The sequence below is a fragment of the Oncorhynchus mykiss genome, chromosome 15 (assembly GCF_013265735.2).
Source record: "Oncorhynchus mykiss isolate Arlee chromosome 15, USDA_OmykA_1.1, whole genome shotgun sequence".
Classification (NCBI taxonomy): domain Eukaryota; kingdom Metazoa; phylum Chordata; class Actinopteri; order Salmoniformes; family Salmonidae; genus Oncorhynchus; species Oncorhynchus mykiss.
Window position 1 is genome coordinate 7,856,075 of NC_048579.1, and position 10,738 is coordinate 7,866,812.

The window sequence follows — 10,738 nt, forward strand, 5'->3', positions numbered from 1 at the left end:
TCACAGTACGAGGAAATCTAGAACACTAAAACCACCAATAGCATTCCAGGCGCTAAACGTCTAGCCTGCCTGTCACAGTACGAGGAAATCTAGAACACTAAAACCACCAATAGCATTCCAGGGGCTAAACGTCTAGCCTGCCTGTCACAGTACGAGGAAATCTAGAACACTAAAACCACCAATAGCATTCCAGGGGCTAAACGTCTAGCCTGCCTGTCACAGTACGAGGAAATCTAGAACACTAAAACCACCAATAGCATTCCAGGGGCTAAACGTCTAGCCTGCCTGTCACAGTACGAGGAAATCTAGAACACTAAAACCACCAATAGCATTCCAGGGGCTAAACGTCTAGCCTGCTTGTCACAGTACAAGGAAATCTAGAACACTAAAACCACCAATAGCATTCCAGGGGCTAAACGTCTAGCCTGCCTGTCACAGTACGAGGAAATCTAGAACACTAAAACCACCAATAGCATTCCAGTGGCTAAACGTCTAGCCTGCCTGTCACAGTACGAGGAAATCTAGAACACTAAAACCACCAATAGCATTCCAGGGGCTAAACGTCTAGCCTGCTTGTCACAGTACAAGGAAATCTAGAACACTAAAACCACCAATAGCATTCCAGGGGCTAAACATCTAGCCTGCCTGTCACAGTACGAGGAAATCTAGAACACTAAAACCACCAATAGCATTCCAGGGGCTAAACATCTAGCCTGCCTGTCACACTACAAGGAAATCTAGAACACTAAAACCACCAATAGCATTCCAGGGGCTAAACGTCTAGCCTGCCTGTCACAGTACGAGGAAATCTAGAACACTAAAACCACCAATAGCATTCCAGGGGCTAAACGTCTAGCCTGCCTGTCACAGTACGAGGAAATCTAGAACACTAAAACCACCAATAGCATTCCAGGGGCTAAACGTCTAGCCTGCTTGTCACAGTACAAGGAAATCTAGAACACTAAAACCACCAATAGCATTCCAGGGGCTAAACGTCTAGCCTGCCTGTCACAGTACGAGGAAATCTAGAACACTAAAACCACCAATAGCATTCCAGTGGCTAAACGTCTAGCCTGCCTGTCACAGTACGAGGAAATCTAGAACACTAAAACCACCAATAGCATTCCAGGGGCTAAACGTCTAGCCTGCTTGTCACAGTACAAGGAAATCTAGAACACTAAAACCACCAATAGCATTCCAGGGGCTAAACATCTAGCCTGCCTGTCACAGTACGAGGAAATCTAGAACACTAAAACCACCAATAGCATTCCAGGGGCTAAACATCTAGCCTGCCTGTCACAGTACAAGGAAATCTAGAACACTAAAACCACCAATAGCATTCCAGGAAGTGTTTTGTTTCAGCTTCATCCACCAGTACCAGCAGGAGCTTGATCTGCTAGTATCCCTGTCACCTTATTCTGCTTAAACTGAGACAAATACCACACCAGCTATGATAATGATGGATTCAAGATGTCCTTTTAATCGTCCTCTCTATCGCACAACAGCCACACATACAGACAAGCACACAGACACACTCTCCCTCCTTTTCTCTCTCTCTCCCTGCCTCTCTCTCCCTCCTTTTCTCTCTCTCCCTCCTTTTCTCTCTCTCTCTCTCTCTCTCTCTCCCTCATTTTCTCTCTCTCCCTCCCTCCCTCCCTCCCTCACCCTAGGTGTCATTAACCATATCACTGTTTTCTATCATTCCATTAGGAGTCTGGATGGACTGTTTGAATAGGGTCTCTTCTTTCCAGACAGCGGGTCAACTCCACTCCATACATGACTGACACTTTTCAGTGTGTCCTCATAGCGTCCTTCCCTAGTCTAGTCTGCATCTGGGAGACAGACAGACAGATAGACAGACAGACAGACAGACAGACAGACAGACAGACAGACAGACAGACAGACAGACAGACAGACAGACAGACAGACAGACAGACAGACAGTGTTTCTGTGGCGTACTGGACAGACAGACAGACGTACTGGTAATACAATAATTTGAAATACATGTAGATATATTTTCATCTTTGCTAAAATGCTTGTAATGCCTAAGAATATTCCAGAAATGCATGGCTAGGACATCTAGTCTACAGGAGTGGCCAAAGTGCTTCCTGATTCAGCTTCTTAAATGACTCGTTATATATTGATCAATGGAGATACTTTTGCTGACCATCAAGCCAAAACCTTGGCAGTGATATAATAAAACATTGCGTTGGTGAGTAAAACAAAACAACATCTGATTTCACCTCATTTTTTGACACACTGTCATAAAGAGCACATGTTCCAACCTCGTTAAAAAAAAAAAAACATGTTTTCGCATCTCAAGAGATACAATTTAAATGACTATAGTAAGTGCCTCTCTTCAGTTTAATAAAAATATTTAAAAAATAATCTAGTTGCAGTGAGATCGGGGCCCTAGGCTGTTTGTGCGATGTAATTTTTCTTTATTGATTTAAACAAAAACTGAACTGTACATCATATAACGTCCACAATATGTCACAGTGTAGGTCTAGGTCCATTGCTTCCAAATGGTATTTGACAACTCTACAGTGGATGGTTAGCGGTGTTATTGTGCGTTTTTTAACCAAGTGAGAAGTGGGAATTGAACACATCTGGGAAAAATCCGCTTGAACGGCCCTCCAACTGGTACTAGTTAAATCAGCCTTGAATCCCCTTGTGACAGGGGGGATGGAAGCTTGTGTGCAACATGGAGGGTCAATTGAATGCAAGCTTCACAAAAAAAAATCATTGTTTAAACGTTTCTAGGCTGTCAATCTATGGGGTTATAGGGTTGGCGTGTTATGCTTGACGCGCTCAGTTTTCCACCATAAAACACCACAAAATGGTCAGAAAGTGTAGAACCAGCTCACCTGTTTTTACAACTATGATTTAATTATTAGATGTTCAAGGTTTCTTTAAAAAAAAACATTTTTTTAAGAAGGAATAGTTTCACCATATTTAAACAAGAGTACAGTTCACTTAACAGGATTGACCTTAAAAATGAGGGACACGGTTTTCTTTGACCGTAAAATGAATCACTAATCACATAAAATAAATAATAGACATCAGACATGACTTTTTCAAAGCAGAAAACTAGGGTGGAGAAGTGGAGAAAAATGTTGGTTTTAAATGGGTTAAAATAACAGAGTGCACAGATGGACAAGTCTTTATTAAAAATGTATTGCATTTTCCTTGTGATCTATATTAAAGGGCAATTCATTAATAGGCTTTTAAAATGTAATATTTGTTCACAATTTTTACTTAAAATACCAAAACACTTGTTTTGTAGAATGACCTAGCACCTACAGATGAAACATTATGGAGTCTTAAAGGAGGACTGTAACACCTAGAGATGAAACATCATGGAGTCTTTAAAGGAGGACTGTAACACCTACAGATGAAACATTATGGAGTCTTTAAAGAAGGACTGAGTAAGGCCAAAAAGTCACAAATATTCCAACTTCAATTAATGATCTCTCAATTATGCTTTAAGATACAAATATTTGTGGCATTCCTCTGCCAGTCGAGGGCCCAGCATTGCACACTACTGCCTCTCCCCCCCCGTCACGCGCATCAGCGATTATTGGACTCACCTGGACTCTATCGCCTCTGTCATTACCTTCCCTATATATGTCTGGTTCCCCTCTCTGTTCCCTGCTTCAGCATTGATTGTCGTATGTCCTTGTTTACCCGTGTGCCCGATGCTGTGCCTGTCTTGTTACCTGTTTTTTTTCCTGATTAAATGTTGACTCCCCGTACCTGATTCTCATCTCCTGCGTCGGTCCTTACAATATGAAAACAATCCTCCCTCCAAAGGACCTTTCTATACATCAAATGTAGTCAAAATACAAAATAAGTGTTTTTTTTCTAGTTTTGTGAGGAATCACCTACTGTGGAGACAGTCTGTATTCACAACAGAGAGAGAGAGAGAGAGAGAGAGAGAGAGAGAGAGAGCTGCTGCTGCCCCGTGGCTCAGACTGAAAAGCATTGATTTTATTTTTCACAACCTCAAGGTCAGTGTTGAGGAGCAACCTAAAGTATCACATCTCCACAGAGCTGCTCTCAGTCTGACCTTTTTTATTGAGAGGATAAATCTTACGTTTTTTAGTTTAACTTATACACCCCCCCCCCCCCCCCCTCCCTTCTTAGACTGAATGTGGGTTCATAAACACTTACACTACTGTAGTTATTGAGGGTGTCACGTTCTGACCTTAGTTCCTTTGTTATGTCATTGTGTTAGTTTGTGTTCGGCCTGGTATGGTTCTCAATCAGAGGCAGGTGTCGTTCGTTGTCTCTGATTGAGAATCATACTTAGGTAGCCTGTTTTCCCCCCATTTTAGTTGTGGGTGATTATTGTCTGTTTTAGTGTTTTTCGTCACCTTACAGGACTGTTCGTTTGTCGTTTTGTTCAGTGTTCAGTTGTTTTTATAAAAAATATGAACACTTACCACGCTGCACTTTGGTCCTTCTCTCCTTCCACCAACAACAGCCGTCACAGAGAGTGATGAATTTACAGACTATTTCATGCAGCAATATGAATGGTTAACTCTTGTACACTGCAGTCTTCCACACAACGGATACTTTGTGCAAACTTTACAAGTGTATACGACACTGCCTAACATGACATAACCTTATACATTTATACATTATAAAAACAGTGTTAGCGAGAGGTTGTCTGGCTATCGTTCATTTAATTCCTTGACCTCAGATGATCTTTGAATAAATAGTTCCCTATCTGACTTTCTCATCAGGCCAGGTCAATAAGCCAGATGTCTGCTATCTGTCCAATTATCACCTGTCTGTTAAATGGCCATTACCCTGTGGTGTCCACAAATAGACTGCTGGATGCCTGGTGTCCACAAATAGACTGCTGGACGCCTGGTGTCCACACATAGCCTGCTGGACGCCTGGTGTTCACACATAGCCTGCTGGACGCCTGCGGTCCACACATAGCCTGCTGGACGCCTAGTGTCCACACATAGCCTGCTGGACGCCTGGTGTCCACACATAGCCTGCTGGACGCCTGGTGTCCACACATAGCCTGCTGGACGCCTAGTGTCCACACATAGCCTGCTGGACGCCTACTGTCCACACATAGCCTGCTGCACGCCTGCGGTCCACACATAGCCTGCTGGACGCCTGGTGTCCACACATAGCCTGCTGGACGCCTACTGTCCACACATAGCCTGCTGGACGCCTGGTGTCCACACATAGCCTGCTGGACGCCTACTGTCCACACATAGCCTGCTGGACGCCTACTGTCCACACATAGCCTGCTGGACGCCTACTGTCCACACATAGCCTGCTGGACGCCTGGTGTCCACACATAGCCTGCTGGACGCCTACTGTCCACACATAGCCTGCTGGACGCCTACTGTCCACAAATAGACTGCTGGACGCCTGGTGTCCACACATAGCCTGCTGGACGCCTACTGTCCACACATAGCCTGCTGCACGCCTGCGGTCCACACATAGCCTGCTGCACGCCTGCGGTCCACACATAGCCTGCTGGACGCCTACTGTCCACACATAGCCTGCTGGACGCCTACTGTCCACACATAGCCTGCTGCACGCCTGCGGTCCACACATAGCCTGCTGGACGCCTGCGGTCCACACATAGCCTGCTGGACGCCTACTGTCCACACATAGCCTGCTGGACGCCTAGTGTCCACACATAGCCTGCTGGACGCCTACTGTCCACACATAGCCTGCTGGACGCCTAGTGTCCACACATAGCCTGCTGGACGCCTAGTGTCCACACATAGCCTGCTGGACGCCTGGTGTCCACACATAGCCTGCTGGACGCCTGCTGGCCACACATAGCCTGCTGGACGCCTGCTGGCCACACATAGCCTGCTGGACGCCTGCTGGCCACACATAGCCTGCTGGACAACTGCTGGCCACACATAGCCTGCCAGACTTGTGGAGGTCTACCATTTTTTTTCTGAGGTATTGGCTGATTTATTTTGATTTCCCCATGATGTCAAGCAAAGAGGCACTGAGTTTGAAGGTATGCCTTGAAATACATCCACAGTACACCTCCAATTGACTCAAATTATGTCAGAAGCTTCTAAAGCCATGACGTAATTTTCTGGAATTTTCCAAGCTGTTTAAAGGCCCAGTCATCTTAGTGTATGTAAACTTCTGACCCACTGTAATTGTGATACAGTGAATTAATTATAAGAGAAATAATCTGTCTGTAAACAATGGTTGAAAAAAATACTTGTGTCATACACACCTGACTTGCTAAAACTATAGTTTTTAACAATACATTTGTGGAGTGGTTGAAAACGAGTTTTAATCACTCCAACCTAAGTGTCTGTACACTTCCCACTTCAGCTGTATGTACCAATCCATCACCACACATGAAGATCCCTCTCAGGAAATAGACTTATTTTGGAATTGAATTGAAATTGCCTCTACATAAACACAAACGTCGGTAGACAACATGATATGATCCATCTGGTAACCCTGGAGAACAGCCTGTACATGTAAATAATGCATGTAATACAATGTACAGTACAACGATGTTGCTTGACACTGAAAAAATGACAAGATGTGAGATGTCTAGTGACGTCTGTGAATAATCGTAGTTCCAATTGTAGTCTAGCTTACACTGAGGAGGAATTGTAGTCTAGTTACACATTATGCGGCAGGGTTAGCCTAGTGGTTAGAGAGTTGGACTAGTAACCGGAAGGTTGCAACTTCAAATCCCCCGAGATGACAAGGTCCAAATCTGTCGTTCTGCCCCTGAACAAGGCAGTTAACCCACTGTTCCTAGGCCGTCATTGAAAATAAGATTTTGTTCTTAACTGACTTGCCTAGTTAAAATAAAGATTAAAACATCTTTAAAATACTGAGGAGGAATTACGATACGGTCAGCATCTCTCTGCCTGCCTCCTTGGTGTCTGTCATATTCGCAGGTTGTTGTAAGTAATTTAGGATAATGGATTGTAGTTAGTAATTTAATCTAACTGGTTGTATTTAGGTTTTTAATGGCTTGTATTTAGACATTGAATCTAATTGTAGAGTAATGTAACCCGATAGGTGGAAGGAGGGGAAGCAGGTCTTCAGGGAAAGGGGAATATTGAATTGATTCATGGGCTCTATATTGACAGGCTAAGATACTGGCACACCACCTGGGGGATGGAGAACAGGGGTGGGAGGATGGGGGACGGGGGAGGAAGGGGGATGGGGGAGGGAGAGGAGGGAGGATGGGGGACGGGAGGGGGAGGATGGGGTCGAGGATAGGGAAGAATTGGGGAGGGAGGGGGAGGGCGGATGGGAAGGGGAGGGTGAATGGGGAGGGAGGGGGATGGAGAATGGGGGAGGGAGGATGAGGTAGAGGATAGGGAAAAATTGGGGAGGGAGGGAGAGGGCGGATGGGAGGGGGAGGGTGAATGGGGAGGGAGGGGGATGGAGAATGGGGAGGGAGGAGGGGGGATGGGGAGGGAGAGGAGGGAGGAAGGGGGATGGGGGAGGGAGAGGATGGGGGATGGAGAGGAGGGAGGAGGGGGGGTGGGAGAGGAGGGGGGATGGGGGATGGAGAGGAGGGAGGAGGGGGGATGGGGGATGGAGAGGAGGGAGGATGGGGGATGGGAGGGGAGGTCTGGCGCAAGGCTGGTGACAGGTCTGGTGACAGGCTGGTGACAGGTCTGGTCGGGGACTACTGTATACAGACTGACATTAGTCAGGCTGCTCCTGGGGGACTATACAGACCTCCAGGACCCCCAACAGCCCAACTCCAGTCCTCCAGTATCCCCAACAGCCCAACTCCAGTCCTCCAGTACCCCCAACAGCCCAACTCCAGTCCTCCAGTACCACCCAACAGCCCAACTCCAGTCCTCCAGTCCCCCCCAACAGCCCAACTCCAGTCCTGCAGTACCCCCCAAAAGCCCAACTCCAGTCCTCCAGTACCGCCAACAGCCCAACTCCAGTCCTCCAGTACCCCCCAACAGCCCAACTCCAGTCCTTCAGTACCCCCCAACAGCCCAACTCCAGTCCTTCAGTACCCCCCAACAGCCCAACTCCAGTCCTTCAGTACCCCCCAACAGCCCAACTCCAGTCCTCCAGTATCCCCAACAGCCCAACTGGAGGACTGGAGTTGGGAACCACTCTATTATGCAAAATGAGTAGGCCTACATTTTGTGGCAAATGGTAAAATGTGTTGATTTACCACGGGCACAGAACACCCCAAAAAATATACAATAATTGTTTCTAATGTTAATAATTTTGATAAACCAGGTCATGGTAAAGTTTCTTACATGATATGCTCACACTACACACGTGTCTCAAATGTTTCATCACACTGCCCTGTGTTTCCATTTGAAACAGGCCGTCTGGAATGCTGGAAAACTCAGCAACCTGGCAGCTCCCTACTCTCCTTTTCATCTTAGTGAAATGGGATACAGCTCCTGCTCATCCTCCACTAGAACTAGCCAAGGATCTTTGGAAGGAACTGAGAAAAGTCACAGGGGATTCACTCAAAGAGGAGAACAGTGCCATAAACCTGTGTTCTGCCTGCCATAACTCTTGGGATGGACAGCTTAGAACTATTTGTGGGCATGCTGGGTAGCCTATAATTGGTCTTCCCCTCAGCAAAACATATCCTAACGGAGCACATGTAGGCCTAGGATGGCCACTGTATCCTGTTTTAGCAAAATGTGTACACTATTGCTTTTCAGTGATGATGATTTTCTTGCATGCTGCATTTGATATGCAAGGTTGTCTTGGTGAACATTCACTAGTCCCATTTTCAATATCATAACATGTTTCTCACTATTCTTTAAGATGATTTTTGATGTCCTGCTATTCATGTCATTGATTGATCAACAGGTGTATTAAACAATGCATTGCGACCGCCGTCGTTTTACTTATGGGAAATGTAGTCCAAGCGCAAGCAAATAGCTATCACATTGACACATTTGACTGCTTATAAAACTACAAAGACCACGATGCAACCCGTTTCCACTTTTCAGGACATTGGAAATTCCATTTCCAATGTGATAACAAGAATTTGAGGGCAAGGAAAATTCCACGTCAAAGAAAAGGAAATTAGACAGAAATGTGCAGGATAACCTGTACTTTGACAGTTATTCTGATATTACCATTCATGAAGAAATGATTGCAGACACTGTCCAGACGAACACGTACAGGACAGGGGTACTGAGGAACGGCAGTTCATTCCAAAGGAAAGTAGTGTTGGATGTCGGGGAAGGAACTGGTGCTTCTTTGCCCAAGCCGGGACCAGGAAAGTTTACGAGTCGGAGGGCAGTTCAATCGCTGGTCAATCTGTGAAAATCGTTAAAAATGTACTAAGATGGAAGACAGAATCGAAATGATTAAAGCCACTCTGGAGACAATCGATTTTCCCGAGCAGGTGGACGTGCTGAGTGTATGTGCTGCTCCACGAATCCATGCTGAATTCTGCCTTCCATGGAGGAATTGTACATTGCACCCATCAATGACTTGGTGGTGGAGGGCCGGCTGAGTTTCTGGTCCACTATGAAGGACATGTCATGCATGTCTGAATTCGCCAGGAAATGCATCATGAACAATGACATCACTGTGAACTTGGTGATGGTAGCGGACGTGTTCTCCCACCCCTCCAAGTTCGCCAGAGTTGTATCTGTACTCGTTTACCACGGAGCAGCTGAAATCAGTGAAGGGGGCATTCAAGTGCGAGTGTTTTGGTTCGTCTGCTGTGAACGCGATCAAGCGTGTGGTTCACAGTAACCTTTCCTGGTAGCGAGGAAAAACCCCTGGTCCTCTCCACATCTCCTTTCAAAACTGGATATCCACTGGAAGTAGGTGGTGCTGTATCTGGATGGACCAGTCGATGTTAGGCAGGACACCACAGTGGTGGGCGAGGGAAACATGTCTCCCTCAGAGGACACTTCCAGACATATAACCATCCACGTGGACTACACCTATAGGAGAACTCAAAAAACATTCCTAGACCTTCTCCATCCCAGATGGATATTCAGGAGAAGCTCAACTGGCGTTAGCAGTGTCAGTATCAGGCTTACATTAGAGCACTGGCTTAGAGTACTGGTTTAGAGTACTGGCTTAGAGCACTGGCTTAGAGTACTGGTTTAGAGCACTGGCTTAGTGCACTGGTTTAGAGTACTGGCTTAGAGCACTGGTTTAGAGTACTGGCTTAGAGTACTGGTTTAGAGCACTGGCTTTAGTGCACTGGTTTAGAGTACTGGCTTAGAGCACTGGTTTAGAGTACTGGCTTAGAGTACTGGTTTAGAGCACTGGCTTAGTGCACTGGTTCAGAGTACTGGCTTAGAGCACTGGCTTAGAGCACTGGCTTAGAGCACTGGCTTAGAGCACTGGTTTATAGTACTGGCTTAGCGCACTGGTTTAGAGTACTGGCTTAGCGCACTGGTTTAGTGTACTGGTTTAGCGCACTGGTTTAGAGCACTGGCTTAGAGCACTGGTTTAGAGTACTGGTTTAGAGCACTGGCTTAGCGCACTGGTTTAGAGCACTGGCTTAGCGCACTGGCTTAGCGCACTGGCTTAGCAGCAAAGAGGGAAGAGAGACACTTGGTCATTAATTGTAGGCCTATGTTGTAAAGAAGGAAGGATGGAAACAATCTCACTATTGTTACTGTAACGGCCGTTGGTGGAAGAAGGTGAGGACCAAAGCGCAGCGTGGTACGTGTTCGTCATTCATTAAATATAACTGAACACTAAATACAACGTAACAAAAAAGAACAACCGAAACAGCTCCGTC

At 46.1% G+C, this 10,738-nt stretch overlaps 1 pseudogene; it reads left to right on the plus strand.

Annotated features, from left to right (window-relative positions):
• The first annotated feature begins 7,592 nt into the window (after window positions 1-7,592).
• Window positions 7,593-10,004, plus strand: LOC110490896 (annotated as a pseudogene).
• The last annotated feature ends 734 nt before the right edge of the window (window positions 10,005-10,738 follow it).